Source organism: Drosophila miranda, chromosome XR, assembly GCF_003369915.1.
Source record: "Drosophila miranda strain MSH22 chromosome XR, D.miranda_PacBio2.1, whole genome shotgun sequence".
Classification (NCBI taxonomy): domain Eukaryota; kingdom Metazoa; phylum Arthropoda; class Insecta; order Diptera; family Drosophilidae; genus Drosophila; species Drosophila miranda.
Window position 1 is genome coordinate 39,256,693 of NC_046674.1, and position 16,573 is coordinate 39,273,265.

The 16,573-nt window shown below is 43.8% G+C and overlaps 1 protein-coding gene across 4 annotated transcripts in view; it reads left to right on the plus strand.

Moving 5' to 3' along the window:
* LOC117186319 overlaps positions 1-10,065 on the plus strand; it is a 29,959-nt gene extending 19,894 nt beyond the window's left edge. For 2 of the 4 annotated variants that reach the window (XR_004471419.1, XR_004471418.1), the window contains one exon: positions 5,084-10,065. The gene's annotated coding sequence lies outside the window, so the exon portion shown is untranslated. The remainder of the gene's footprint in view (positions 1-5,083) is intronic. The other 2 variants (XR_004471420.1, XR_004471421.1) reach the window with 2 other exon arrangements.
* The last annotated feature ends 6,508 nt before the right edge of the window (positions 10,066-16,573 follow it).

Consider the following 16,573-nt stretch of genomic DNA (forward strand, 5'->3'; position numbering starts at 1 on the left):
CCTGTCGATGTCCTGACTGGGAACTCCGTTTGCCGGCCATTGGTTTTCCGGCTGCTGTAGCCATGATGGTCCAGACCACCATAATGGATGTACTGCTAACTCTTGTGGTGTTAAGCCACGAGTTGCGCAGTCCGCTGGGTTTACCGCAGTAGGTACATGTCTCCACTGAGTTGATGTACTATGCTCCAAAATCTGTCCAACGCGATTTGACACAAAGGTTTGCCATCGGTGGGGATCTCCATTTATCCAAAACAAAACGATAGTAGCATCTGACCAATAGAAGGTTGACATAGGTGGTCCTGCTGTGCGAAGTTGGTCCAGGATCCATTTTGCCAGTTTAACTGCCAGCAGCGCACCCGAAAGTTCGACTCGTGGAATTGTGATCGGTTTCGTGGGTGTGACTCGACTGCGTGCAGCTAGCAAATGAGTTTGAATCATTCCGTTTGGTAGCTCTGCACGAATATATGCACATGCTGCATACGCCAGTGATGATCCATCGCAGAAAACATGTAGCTGTAATGACGCAAGCTCGTGGATGTTGAAGCGCAGCCATCGTGGTACTTGAATTTGCTCGACATATGGCAAGTTCTGTATGAATCCCTGCCATCTATCAAGCAGTTCGGTTGGCAGCGGTTCATCCCAGTCCAGTTGTGCTAGGCTGCCATCGTTGCGTTTGATGCGGGCCATCCATGAGTCCTTGAGTATCGCCTTCGCGGTCATGACACAGGGCGTGATGAAACCTAATGGGTCGTACAGTCGGGCGACTGTGGAAAGTAAAGAACGTTTAGTATGTGCGTGACTGATTTCAAAATTTATCTTGAACCCAAAATAGTCTTGATGTGTATGCCAATAGAAGCCTAAGGTTTTAACGGGATCTTGGTACTCAAACTCGAATAATGTCTTATGAGATAAATGGTCTGGAGGTATGTCTTGTAGCAGAGAAGCGTCATTCGCAGACCACTTTCGAAGTTCCATTCCTGCTGATCGTAAGGCTCCGATCAATTGATTTTGAATTTCTAATGCTCCTTCGCGAGTGGACGCTCCGCTTTGTACGTCATCAACGTATATTTCGTGTCGAATGACCCTTTCCGCGAGTGGGTATCGGTCGCGTTCATCCTGCGCCAGTTGATGTATGACGCGAATGGCTGTGTAAGGAGCTGAAGCGGTTCCAAACGTAACTGTGTTGAGATAATACTCAGCTACTTGGTTGTGTTCGTCATGCCAAAAGATGCGTTGATATTGCGAATCCTCTGCATTCATGTCAATGCATCTATACATCTTTTGAATGTCGGCAGCAAAAACAAAACGATGGAAACGCCAATTCAGGACCACGCCGGCTAGATCGTTTTGGAGCGCTGGTCCGGTGCATAGGACGTCATTGAGCGATTTTCCGTTTGACGTTTTACAGGAGGCGTCATATACTACTCTAACCTTAGTAGTGACACTTTCCTCTTTGAATACTGCGTGATGAGGCAAGGTGCAACATGTGGACTCGATTCCATTCTCCTTGCTAATGATGCAATGCTGCTGCTCCTTGGTTGTTACTTTGGTCACCTGGCCTAGTTGAAAGTACTCATTCATGACTTCCGAATATTTGGCTTGCAGCTCCGGCTGCCTTTGGAATCTTCGTTGAAGCATTTGGAATCGATTAATCGCGATTTGACGTGATTTGCCTAGCACCTGCGAAGGGTCAAACAAACGCTTAAGTGGTAACCGTACCAAATACTTGCCGTTTCGTTGACGGATGTGAGTTCGTTTAAAATGCTCCTCGCACCATCGCTCTTCTGGTGTGAGCTGTTTTGCAGAACCGAGATGCTCCATTTCGAAGAATTTCTGGACGAGATTCTCTAGCCTGTTGTGGTGACATCTAATGGTGACAGCGTGTGAGCGTGTGGAAGTGGCTCGACCAAAGACTATCCAGCCAAGCTGGGTGTGCTGTGCAATTGGTTGGTTCTCCTTTCCTCTGCGGATATCTGAAAGCAGGATCTGTGGGATTACGTCCGCTCCCAGCAGAAGATCAATCCGTTGTGATTTGTAGAACCTGGGATCGGCGAGTTCTATTCCGTTCAAATGAGGACATTGCTGCAATTTGATGGATTTTGAAGGTAATTGCGATGTAAGCGTTTTAAGTATAAACGCAGTATCAATGGTAGTACAAAACTGCGAAGTACAAGAACTTAATGACAATTCTGTAGTGTAGGTACACCTGTTCTTGGAGGTGGTCCCAACTCCAGCAATTTCTGCCGAAATTGGATGCCGCTTGAGAGCCTGCACTGTGTGCTCTGTAATGAGGGTTCCTTCCGAGCCTGAATCCACTAACGCACGTACCACAGCTGATTGGCCAGTGTGGGGGTTGTGGATTGTGACCAGGGCAGTGGCCAGAATGACAGTGCTGGGTCCGTGATTCGTTGCCGTAGCAGAGACTAGTTGCGCAGAGTGTGTTCTCACAGACGAGTCGGTCGCTGCAGACTGTGAATGACCACCGGAACTAGTGTTGGGAACAACTGGGAGAGGCTGTGCCGTGCTCTGAGTAGGAAGTGGGGTCCTAGCGTAGAGTTGCGTAGGTGTAGCCCTGCCAGATGAGTCGCCCTTTCTATACTGCCAGGAGTTACCGGAACGAGCGCTATGGAAGGCTGCCTGAGGCTGTGTTGCCACCTGAGCAGGAGTTGGGAAGTGTAGCAGTGTATGGTGTCTCTGACCACACTGCGTGCAGTTCCTTTTACTGGTACATTTTGAAAGTGCATGGGAACGGCTCAGACAGTTGAGGCATGCCTTTGCATGATCGACGATGGCTTTCCTTGCAAAGCAGTCCTTGGACAAAAGGTCCGGGCAATGCCGAAGATTGTGACTGTCGCTACAGTGAGGGCAGCGAGTGTGTTCGGCAACCGCAGTCTTGGCGTGGAAACTGTTGCCCTTGTATGTTACGTTGCCAACTGACTTCTTCGGGTGCCTTTGATTGACAGGCTGCGGCACAGGTGTCCGCGTCGTGGAGTGGCGTCGATTTTCGAACACATCGATGCTGACGAGACGGTCGTTGAGAAATGATTGTAGCTGAGAAAATGTGGCAAGTTCGGCAGAGCTACCGAGATGGAGCTCCCAAGCTTGCAGTGTCGTGCTTGGCAGTCTGGAAGTGAGATGATGAGCCATCCAATGCTGAACATCTAGATTCTTGAAAGCATTGAGACAAACCGTCGCAACATTAAGCATATGTTTTATATCAGCAGACTGCTCCTTTGTCAACTGTGGCAAGTCATACAAACCGTTCATATGGTACATAAACTGCAGCCGTTTGTTGTCGTATCGCTTGAGGACGAGACTCCAAGCTGTTGCATAGTTATTTCCCGCAAGCGCCATCTGCTGAATATCCTCGTCGCGATCCGAGGGAAGAGCTTGCTTCAGGAAATGAAACCTTTGGACGTCGGACAGTTTCTGGTTGTTATGGATGAGTTGAACAAATGCATCGTGAAATGCCGGCCAATCCACAAACTTGCCTGTAAATGTCGGTACAGGTAGCTTGGGCAATTGCCCTGATGATACAGATGGATTTGCTGGCTCCGGATTCTGCTGTACCGGTGGTGCTCTTGGACATACATTTTCGTAGGCCTCTGATATGATGCTGAATGCCGTTGTATAGTCTTTATCAAAGCGAAAGGCCACTTCGCTGGACACATAACTATGCGTACTTGGACATCGAAGTATTAGTAAACGTTGATGATTTTGCTCAAATTCACCTAAGAACCGTTGCAAAGTTTGTAAGCGCGTTTGAAAATAAGCTTTTGTTTTCCGATCTGCGCCATCCTTTCTGAAATTACGCACCGTTTGATTAACCCTCGCAATGAGATTTGTCTGAATAACACTGAGATTGTCGATCTCCACCTGAGGATCGGCTTCGAGGTCGTGGGACTCGGCTGTTGACATGTTGCTGGTATATGTGTATGTACCTTTCTCACCCTTAGTTGCACTCTCTTTGACCTTGTACAAAATACCCACAACGAAACACTTACTCTGGTACTCGGGAGTGCTTCTCTTTGCTTAAAGCGTAGCTTAAGAGAACTTGCGGGTCGTTGTTGTTGGTGTTGTCCGAGCGGAGAGCAGAAACTGTGCTACTGTGAGCGTTGAGTTGAGGCCTTGTGTCTAGAGATGATGTGCAGCAACAGAACGCTCGTTGGTCTCTTGGTCTCTGCTTTGCACGAGAGAGAGGCTGCTGTCTAACCGTCGGCTTGTGTTGTTGTTGTGTGCTGCAGTGAGGCTACTGTCCAGGCGCAGAGCTATCGTCTGGTCTTCTTTGTCCCTGCTTCGTGCGAGAGATAGCGGCTGTTGGATAAACCGTTGGTTTGCGTTGTGTTTGCCGTTTACAGTTGCAGCCGGTAAAATATGATTTTATTTGTACATTTAACTGAACGCGGAACGAGGTAGAATTATATGCGTATAGTACGAATTAAACGCGGTTCCCCTCATGGGCCACCAAAAATGTTGTGAAATCCTCGATACGAGATTTCAATGTTGAGCAGAAATGCTCTGGGGAATCTTTGCGTTTAATAATGTACTACACGATATAAACAATTCGAGATTTATTCATTTGGACTTCAATCAACTTAAACTTTAATCTTAATCGCGTATAGAGTACAATGTAATGGGTAATACGGTTTTAAGCGCGGCCGGCTGCAACTGCTAATTGTCGTTGTGATTTCGTCGACACGCAAACGAAGACTCTTCATGGTGATCGGAGACTAGGTTACGCCGCCCTAGCATGAAACGACGCCGTTCTCCGAGTGGGCAATCGCAGTTAGAGCGCTCTCACTCTCTTTGTAGTTTAACCCTTAGAAAACCGTCCATAGCGCGAAATGGAAAATTATTCTAATATTGAGTGTACCTCAGCATATGGATTCATTAGTAACTAACTTTGGAGCAGTTTTTCAACTTTGACTGGACTTTTAAAAAATATATCCCTAAATTTTCCCGCGATTTTTTTTGTATATGTTCCTTGAACGTTACCTGCGTCTAAAAGCCCCTTCTGCGCTTCGGAGCCGTTTGGCTTCTATACTTCTACCTTATTTCTACCTTTACCTGTTTTTTTTACCAGGTTTTGTAACCTGCTTTTTTATATGTCAAAGGGTGGTACCTACATATGTGTATATATTGAATTAATTTTTAGCGCAGCTCTATAGTCTTATTTTGACTTTTAAAGGATTCAGTTGCGTATAAGCCAAAATTAATTATCGGATTAGTTATTTAAAAAATTATTAGTTATTTAGTATCGGACAGCACAGAGCAGCATACAAGTACAAGAAAGAAAATTATTTGTGTACATTAAAAAGAAATGGGTGATCTCACACTGTAAGGTTGAATCGTTTAATAGCAAATACGCAAGCTGGCTAATTGGAAACAGCTTGCTATATGATGGACCGTCCACGTCCACAGGACGAGCAATAGGAAGACCAACAAAAACCCTGGATAAGTGTTCAGATTACACTAGAAAGCGAAAACTTTTAGATGCAACATGTCGTATAGATGCGGATCATTTATCGGAGGCACTGTCAATTAAATATACGAACAACAAGGAAAACAAGAGGGCGCAAAAGAATAGCATCATCACGCCACCGAATTCACAACCGAAGTCGTATACCGATGACGAGGCTTTGGCGTTGTTTTTAGACTTGGGAATGTCTAAGGAGAAGTATTTAATACTGCGGTATTCCTTACAGCAGCATCAAGTCTATGTTCTTCCTGAATAAAAACATATTACAGATGCCAAATTGATGGCAAGGCCGGAAGAAAACTTAGTGACGGTTGAATCAGCAGTAGTAAAACTTCAAGACCTGCTGCAACATACTACGAAACGGCTGATTAAAAGCTTACCTCACCATCAAATTGACAGTCTGCCACCAAATCTCACATTGATCAGCAAATGGGGCTGTGATGGATCTTCTGGGCAAGGTGAATATAAGCAAGCAATATCTACAGACGATAAAACTATTACAGATTCTAACATGTTTATGGCTTCTTTTGTACCACTGCGGCTTAAGTCGGATACATCGGAATATTGGAAAAATCCTCGACCTTCGTCTGCTCATTATTGCCGTCCTATATTATTCAAATACGCCAAGGAATCTTCGGAACTAATAAAATCCACTGTAAGTGATATTAAGAATCAGATTTCAAATATAAGACCGTTTGTACATAAAGTCAACGAAGAAAAATCCATTAGTGTCAATTTTTAATTTTTCCTTACTATGATTGATGGAAAAGTTCTTAACGAACTTACTAATACTAAATCGACCTTGAAATGCGCATTTTGGAAAAACACAGAAGGAATCTCAAAATTTGGATGATTGCATAATTGAAGAGGAAAATTTAAAATATGGCATTTCCCCATTGCATGCAAGAATTAGATGTATGGAGTTAATTTTAAAGCTTGCATATACCATTCTGCGAGAGGGAGAATGACAACAGCACGCCAGCCAACGAAATACAAAAGACTAGGAAAAAAATTATTCAAGAAAAATTCTTAGACAAACTATCACTGAAGGTGGACTGCCCCAAACAAGGATTTGGAAACACAAACGATGGAAACTCATCACGGACATTCTTTGAGAAAAACGAAATTACTGCAGAAATAACTGGGGTGGATATTGACATTATCAAAAGATTGGGTGTCATTTTAAATATTTTAAACTGCAAAGAAAAATTAAATACCCGCAAGTTTGGTGAATATTCCTCGAAGACTGCAGATCTGTTACTGGAAAAATATCCTGAAAATAAGCTAACTCCCACGCTTCATAAAATTCTGGCACATGGTCAAATTTTAATTGAACATCAGAGCCTACCAATTGGAGAGGAAGCCCTGGAAACAAGCAACAAAGATTACAAAAAATACAGGAATATGAATACGTGCAAGACATCACGAATTAAGCAAAACCAAGACCTTTTCAACATGTTGGCAGCCTCTTCAGATCCATATATTTCATCCATTAGACTTGTGAGATCACAAATTAAATCGGAAAGTAGTTATTCTTCAGAAATTATAATAGTAATAATTATATATAATTAGATATTCCTCCCACTAAACAGGCAGTGGAGGATAATTTCACAGAAACAAAAAAAAATTCAACCAACTTTCAGATTACAAAAAATAATTTTTATTTAAATTTTTTAATATTAGGTTTAGTTGAAAATTAATTAAAAAATAATATTTTATAGTAAAAAAACTATTGATCATTTCACATAGGAAAATATGCACCGGCAACAAAGTTCAACTTTAACCCATTATTATTACTGTGAAGCTTTTAGACACTGTAGCATAATTTACTTAAGCAGATTAAAGTTTCAAAGATTTGTCTTTCAAATGCAGTTTGTTTCATGAAGATATCTTTATTTTTTCAGAAATGATTAATTTAGCAAGCTGAAACGGCGGAATTCGCCACTGTGCGGCGCTGGTTCGACTCTCGGTTCTCCTCCGCGTTTTTAGTGAGCGCGACCCACTTTGGACCCCCCCAAGGAGTCTCCAATCGTGGCTCCGCCGGCTCTAACGACTGGGGCCAGCGATTCTTGGCACGAAGCCCAAATCGGCGCCTGACGCGTTCGCTCTCACTCGACTCACTTGGCTTTTCGGCACGAAAGTGTCTCACCCACTGTGAGGTGCACTCCCAACGTTACACCGTTGGTTCAAGGGATTGGGACCTTTGGCTCGAGTCCGCCTCTCAATCCTCACACAACGTGTTTGCTTTCCAAAGTTCTTCGTCTCTTGTTGGGTCTCACCCTTGTTGCTCACTTTTCACATTTGCACTTGATAGCTTTGCTGGCTGACTGTCCTCCTTCATGGCCGTGGCCTTCCTCATATAGCCTCGCTTCAGCGTCGGCGTCGCTGACGCCGCCTGGCCGCCTGGATTCAGTTGCGTATAAGCCAAAATTAATTATCGGATTAGTTATTTAAAAAATGATTAGTTATTTAGTATCGGACAGCACAGAGCAGCATACAAGTACAAGAAAGAAAATTATTTGTGTACATTAAAAAGAAATGGGTGATCTCACACTGTAAGGTTGAATCGTTTAATAGCAAATACGCAAGCTGGCTAATTGGAAACAGCTTGCTATATGATGGACCGTCCACGTCCACAGGACGAGCAATAGGAAGACCAACAAAAACCCTGGATAAGTGTTCAGATTACACTAGAAAGCGAAAACTTTTAGATGCAACATGTCGTATAGATACGGATCATTTATCGGAGGCACTGTCAATTAAATATACGAACAACAAGGAAAACAAGAGGGCGCAAAAGAATAGCATCATCACGCCACCGAATTCACAACCGAAGTCGTATACCGATGACGACGCTTTGGCGTTGTTTTTAGACTTGGGAATGTCTAAGGAGAAGTATTTAATACTGCGGTATTCCTTACAGCAGCATCAAGTCTATGTTCTTCCTGAATAAAAACATATTACAGATGCCAAATTGATGGCAAGGCCGGAAGAAAACTTAGTGACGGTTGAATCAGCAGTAGTAAAACTTCAAGACCTGCTGCAACATACTACGAAACGGCTGATTAAAAGCTTACCTCACCATCAAATTGACAGTCTGCCACCAAATCTCACATTGATCAGCAAATGGGGCTGTGATGGATCTTCTGGGCAAGGTGAATATAAGCAAGCAATATCTACAGACGATAAAACTATTACAGATTCTAACATGTTTATGGCTTCTTTTGTACCACTGCGGCTTAAGTCGGATACATCGGAATATTGGAAAAATCCTCGACCTTCGTCTGCTCATTATTGCCGTCCTATATTATTCAAATACGCCAAGGAATCTTCGGAACTAATAAAATCCACTGTAAGTGATATTAAGAATCAGATTTCAAATATAAGACCGTTTGTACATAAAGTCAACGAAGAAAAATCCATTAGTGTCAATTTTTAATTTTTCCTTACTATGATTGATGGAAAAGTTCTTAACGAACTTACTAATACTAAATCGACCTTGAAATGCGCATTTTGGAAAAACACAGAAGGAATCTCAAAATTTGGATGATTGCATAATTGAAGAGGAAAATTTAGAATATGGCATTTCCCCATTGCATGCAAGAATTAGATGTATGGAGTTAATTTTAAAGCTTGCATATACCATTCTGCGAGAGGGAGAATGACAACAGCACGCCAGCCAACGAAATACAAAAGACTAGGAAAAAAATTATTCAAGAAAAATTCTTAGACAAACTATCACTGAAGGTGGACTGCCCCAAACAAGGATTTGGAAACACAAACGATGGAAACTCATCACGGACATTCTTTGAGAAAAACGAAATTACTGCAGAAATAACTGGGGTGGATATTGACATTATCAAAAGATTGGGTGTCATTTTAAATATTTTAAACTGCAAAGAAAAATTAAATACCCGCAAGTTTGGTGAATATTCCTCGAAGACTGCAGATCTGTTACTGGAAAAATATCCTGAAAATAAGCTAACTCCCACGCTTCATAAAATTCTGGCACATGGTCAAATTTTAATTGAACATCAGAGCCTACCAATTGGAGAGGAAGCCCTGGAAACAAGCAACAAAGATTACAAAAAATACAGGAATATGAATACGTGCAAGACATCACGAATTAAGCAAAACCAAGACCTTTTCAACATGTTGGCAGCCTCTTCAGATCCATATATTTCATCCATTAGACTTGTGAGATCACAAATTAAATCGGAAAGTAGTTATTCTTCAGAAATTATAATAGTAATAATTATATATAATTAGATATTCCTCCCACTAAACAGGCAGTGGAGGATAATTTCACAGAAACAAAAAAAAATTCAACCAACTTTCAGATTACAAAAAATAATTTTTATTTAAATTTTTTAATATTAGGTTTAGTTGAAAATTAATTAAAAAATAATATTTTATAGTAAAAAAACTATTGATCATTTCACATAGGAAAATATGCACCGGCAACAAAGTTCAACTTTAACCCATTATTATTACTGTGAAGCTTTTAGACACTGTAGCATAATTTACTTAAGCAGATTAAAGTTTCAAAGATTTGTCTTTCAAATGCAGTTTGTTTCATGAAGATATCTTTATTTTTTCAGAAATGATTAATTTAGCAAGCTGAAACGGCGGAATTCGCCACTGTGCGGCGCTGGTTCGACTCTCGGTTCTCCTCCGCGTTTTTAGTGAGCGCGACCCACTTTGGACCCCCCCAAGGAGTATCCAATCGTGGCTCCGCCGGCTCTAACGACTGGGGCCAGCGATTCTTGGCACGAAGCCCAAATCGGCGCCTGACGCGTTCGCTCTCACTCGACTCACTTGGCTTTTCGGCACGAAAGTGTCTCACCCACTGTGAGGTGCACTCCCAACGTTACACCGTTGGTTCAAGGGATTGGGACCTTTGGCTCGAGTCCGCCTCTCAATCCTCACACAACGTGTTTGCTTTCCAAAGTTCTTCGTCTCTTGTTGGGTCTCACCCTTGTTGCTCACTTTTCACATTTGCACTTGATAGCTTTGCTGGCTGACTGTCCTCCTTCATGGCCGTGGCCTTCCTCATATAGCCTCGCTTCAGCGTCGGCGTCGCTGACGCCGCCTGGCGCTAACGGCACTTTCCGCCAGGCGGTGCCCGTACTTTTCCATCGGTGTTTCCTTCATTCTCCACTCGCTTCATAACGGGACCTGGCCGGTGGCGTGATCTCATGACCATATTTGGTCATGCGCTGGGCCACTGTCGGCCCGATCCCGTCATCCCGCTGCTCTCTCTCCGGGGGTCCTCTCCTCTCATTTTGGATCTCCGGGAGAGCTCCCCTCGGGAATTCGCCACATCCGGATATCCCCGGATAACGGCCGTTAGTCCTAAACCCTGTACCGCCCCCTGCGTGTGGGAATACATTTCCTCACACCGTATAGAATCAGTACAGAAAAACTTTTTACTCTTTGCTCTGGGGCCTTAGCTGGGATGCGGGTGTGAGACTCCCATCTTACTCTATTAGACTGCTATTAGTAAAAAATTTTTATGCACAACTTGATCAGGGGTGACATAGACAGCCCTGATCTGTTGAGCCGCATAAACTTCACGATTCCTATTAGACTTACTAGAAATTTTACACCGTTGTTCCTTCCACTTTGTAGATCGAGTTATTCCTTGCATGAACCGTTTAGGGTCTTATGCTCGGATTATAATTCCCTCTACCATATTATATCCACCACTAATTCTCTTCCTCTTATTAAATTACTAATCCTTACACACCTTTCTCCCTGCGTAGGGAAGGGCCGAAGCGTTCCAAGGAGGGGATGAAGGCCAAAGCACAATACAAAGCGGCCCTCAATATCAAAAGCCGGCTGCAAGGTAAAGTAGACATCTCCCAGGAGGAGAAGGTCAAGCTAGCCTAGGCCGAGCAGCGAGTAGAGGAGAGCCGACTACATTACGCCCAGATGCCACAGATGAGGGCGTCGAATGGCGAATATGCCAATAAGGTGGAGGAGATGATGGCCACCAAGAGGCAACGCTCGACTGAGAGTGCCATTAAAGACACTCCGGCGAGCAAGCGGCAACGCGGGCCCAAGAGTGCAGCCCCTCCACCGAAAGTGGCCAAGAAGCCATCGAAATCGAACGCGAAGGTCAGCGATGTGACCAAACGACATTTGATCGTGGCACTCATCGACTGGAGCGAGGAAAACGGCAAGATGTCAGCGGCACAGTGGAAGCTTGTGCACGCGCGTCTCGTCGACGCACTGTTTGCACACATGGAAGAAGACCCCGCGGCCCCTATGCCCACGTTCGATGGTGCTGGGTGGCTAAATGGGGTTAAGATCCTAAAGTGCAACGACGATCCAACCCTAAGGTGGCTGACGCGTACGGTCTGCCAACTGGAGGCGATGTGGGAGGGGGCCAAGCTGGAGGTTGTGGACCGGGAGCTTATCCCGTCCAAGCCTAAGGCGAAGGTACTCTTCCCCATCACAATCCAGGGAGACCGAGCGCTGAAGCTCCTTCAGCGGCAAAACGCGGACGTGCCAACGACCGATTGGAGGATCCTACACATTGGTAGCCCACTACCCAACGAGGGGGGCCAATGTGTGATCCTCCAAATAAACAAGGAGGCAGAGGATCTGCTGTATCCCAAGTTCGGGGAGATGGCGTGGGGCATGGGTAGCGTCTACCTGCGCCTCAAAAAGCGCCACCCTGAGGACAAGGACGCGCATACCCTGCAGGTAGGCGAGGTGGAAAAGGACTTAGGTCTCGAGTCCATCGTGGAGGCCGCCCAGGGTCTTGCGCTTGAGGACGAAGACGAGGAAGACGGTGACCTGACGTTAGTAATCAACCCGTCGGATGCAAGTGAGCCAGCCACCCATGCTGAGTGTGCTGCAGCTAAACTTGCATAAAAGCAAGGTAGCGTCGGCGGAGCTCCTCATCGCCATGGAGCAAGGGCTCGCCGACATAGCTCTAGTCCAGGAGCCCTGGATTGCGACAGGCAATTCAGTGGCCGGACTAAAGTCCTCAAATCACATGCTACATGGCTCACGACAGACCCGCACCACAAAACGCTTAAAAACCCACTAAACACTGCCGCGACGGTTATGCGCTAAGCTAAGTCAGCATTCCCACGCTGACCACTTGAAGCATATATATATACACACATATGTACATACGGCTCTTGCCCTCTCGATTATGCTGATAAGACAAATATGTATGAAGCCGCTCCGCTGTTGGCGTAACCGGCAGCGCAGCTATGCGGTCTGAGTTATAAGAATAAATTTAATAAAGATCTTCTAAAAACCGAACTCAAACGGCACAGACGTGCCCGTGTTATAATTGAACAAGTGACATATTACATGGCGACCGTGACAGGACTCACGAACATGTAGATGAAAAAGAACAGCAGCAGTCCGACCAACAGGAGAATTACCAACAGCAGCTGCATCAGCAGCAGTAACATCAAAAAAACGAACAACGAAATGGAGCGAAACTGAACGCAGTAAGTAGAGTGGTATGTGTGGCAAAAGAGGCGGCGTAGTAAAACGCCTGAGAGCCAGAAGGGCAACACTGCTCAAACTGCTAAATAGCAACGATAATTTTCCGTGGAGCACATCTGAGAAATTACACACAGAGCTCGATCACATCAAATTGTTGCTAGCAGAAAAGAAAAAGAAAGAGCCAATGCACACAACCACCTACACTGCAATACAAAATATCAGTAAAATATTAATCGTAACTCCACCACCCCAAACGGCAGAAATAGCAAAGCCAAGGAAGACCTGCCCGAACGACTGCGAGGGACCTCTACACTCGCCGCATTGCGAGTACACCTGTGCAGCCTGCACCGGTGCCCCAACAGAGAAGCAGTAGCAGCCTGTGCAGCCAGCACCGGCCTCGTCTAGCGCAACAAGCTAGACCCGGAGCAGTGAACCGACAGCGCTTCCTAGAGCGCCCACCGCCAAACAAAATTTTTTCTAAATGCCTGCGATGCATAAAACTTAACTGTAAAATCTAAAATTGTAAAATTGAGCGGAATAACATCTGCCCAATTAGAGTGAGGCCTGTAAAGCCACACAAACACTAGGCAAAAAAAAAAAGAAATGTAAAACCTGAGGAAAAAAAAAAATATATAAATTATAAATTAATTTCAAAAATTAACAAAGAATTTATGCAGTAGTATAAAAGAAAAAAAAAAAGAAATTTGTTTATGCATTAAATTAAATACATATGTCACAAACAAACAAAATAAGTAAATTTGAAGAAAATTTCGAAAATTTGTACACAATGGGTTTAGTAGATGTAAAATCGGTAGATTCGACAGCGAATGTAATAAACAAAGTCGAAGTCAATAACACCGACCTAAAGTTAATAACAATACTTATTGCTATTATTTTCCTTATAATCATAGGACATCTATTATATAAATTGTATAAACTACATAATAGATGCATAAAGAAACGCTATCAAAGCCGGGCAGATGACCTGGACAAAATTTAAAACAAATTTATAATGGTAACAAAAATTGGCTAAAAATAAAACAAAAAGTCCAAAACGAATCATGAATAAAAATATATCATTATTTGATTGAAAATCTATAGATGTTTTTGCACATTTTAATAATTTATTTTAAAATGAAATGGAATGGCAAAATATTAATGCCGCATTAGTTAAAATAAAAGAAAATTTTGATAAATCATACAAAATAGGAATATTTCAAACGAAATACGCGACAATATTAGTTGCATGTTTAAACCAAGCTCGTTCCCTGATACACGACAATAAAGAAAAGTTAAATACTCAGCATTGGTCGTATGTATCAAGATTTTTGAATAGATTAAAAACAAATTTAAATAGCATTAAATCAAAACATTCACTAGACATAACTATACCTTCGATTTTGAATACTCCAGTTGTTTGTACACGGAGCGTTTTCCGCATTAATGTTAATTCACGGATGGGGGTGTGTTAGTTTTTTCTGCAAACGAATCAAAGTCTATACAAGAAAGAGAAAAATCGATCGATCCAGTTGAGTATTAGGGAATAACTATTTATTACAAATCTTAGTGCTTGAGTACTGGGCATAAGAGAGAGAATACAGTGGTGAATTTAGTACAATTATGGTGAGTAAATACAAAAAGTGAGCGTAGGCTCTCTATTTTACGAGGGTCATTTGAATACTTGTTCCTTAAAGGAGTTTGACCGAACATCCCGGCCCCGTTGAAAGGACTGCTTTCAAACCACCGGAAGAATTGCCAACTTGTGTATTGGCCTGCAACATGTTCCATTTGCAGTGCGGAGGTGCACCACCCGTACAAGTCCATCCTTCCCAAGCACAGTAGACTGCACTCGGCCTAGTTTCCAGCGTAGCGGTGGCAGGTTCTCCTCATGGATGATGACCAACGTGCCCTCGGTGAGGTTCGTTGAGGGTGCTGTCCACTTCGTGCGCGATCGCAATTCGTTGACATAGTCAGCAGACCATTGCTTCCAAAACCGTTGCTTGACGGCCGTAATCGCATCGTAGCGGTCCATACTTGACAGCTTGATATTCTCGAGGGACCTTTCAGGTAGTGATCGCAATGATTCGCCAACCAAGAGATGACCAGCCGTGAGAGTGCTATAGTCATTTGGGTCTGACGAAAGCGGCGATAGCGGGCGCGAGTTGAGGATCGATTCTATCTCGACGACGACAGTGCTCAACTCTTCGAAGGTGAACCTGGTGTTGGCCAGCGTACGATTTAACAGCCCCTTTGCACTCTTGACTGCCGCTTCCCAAAGGCCTCCGAAATGAGGTGCCCTGGGGGAATAAAATGGAAATTAATAAAGTCAGATGCGCAAAATTTATAGATTTCATCTTGGGTCTGCTTTAAAAACATAAACTTTTTTAGTTCCTGCAGTTGATTCGATGCCCCTACAAAGTTAGTGGCATTATCGCAGAAGATGTCTGTCGGCAGCTTGCGACGACCTCCCATCCGTTTCAATGCGTTTAAGAACGCCTTTGTTGACAAATCAGAGACTACTTCGATGTGAACGGCCTTGGTGAGAAGGCAAACGAACACGGCTATGTATGCTTTTGTAGGTCCCTTTCCTCGAATGCGTAGATATGTGTTGATGGGTCCACAAAAGTCAACTCCACAGCGTTCAAAGGGTCGAGCCGGAGCGAGTCGCGTAGGCGGTAATGAGCCCATGAGTTGTTGTAGCAGCTTCGGTCTGTAGCGAACGCAGTGTACACAGGAGCGAACAATTCTACGTGCCAAGTCTCTGGCGTTAACGATCCAATACTCCAAACGAATGAGAGCGACTAGGGCTTTAGGTCCAGCGTGATAGTTCCGAAGATGCAAATGGCGAATATAGTTCCATACAAATTTGGACTGACTAGGCAGCAGCAACGGATGTTTTTGACCGTCTTGTAGGTCTGAGTACTCCAAACGTCCACCAACCTTGATAAGTTCGAATCCGTTCACGACTTCTAAAAAGGGAGTAAGAAACTTTAAGCTGCTTTTTAATGGTTTTTGCTTCTGAAGTAAACGGATGTCCTCTACAAAATGAGTTTGTTGAATGTTCCAAATAAGGCAATGTGAAGCAAAACGAAGTTCATCTGGCGTCGGTGAGGTTGTGGTAAACGTCGATTGCTTCCGACATCTCCTTATGAACCTAATCATCCAAGCAATGAGACGCAGACTGTGAGTGTACGAGCTGATATTATCGACGATGTTGAGGATATTATTTGTCTCGTGTACGGCAGCAAACAAACTTTTCCGATTCTCCGAGTTAACCACGTCCATGTCAATATCAAGTTTTCCACCAGTGGCGGGCCAGTTTAGTGAATCTTCGACTAGAAACGTCGAAAACCATGGAGACTTAATCAACTCGCTCACGTTACAGCCTCGCGACAGAATATCAGCAGGGTTTTGATGTGTTGGCACATAGCGCCATTTTCCATCAGACGTTAAATCCTGAATATCGGACACTCGATTTCCAACAAAGGTCGATAAGGTGACTGAGTGTTGTTGCAGCCAATGCAATACGAGCTGTGAGTCGCTCCAAAAATAAGATGTGATAGTGTGTTTACTGAATATGGCCTTGACTTTGTTATACAACTGAGAAAGTAGATGTGCGCA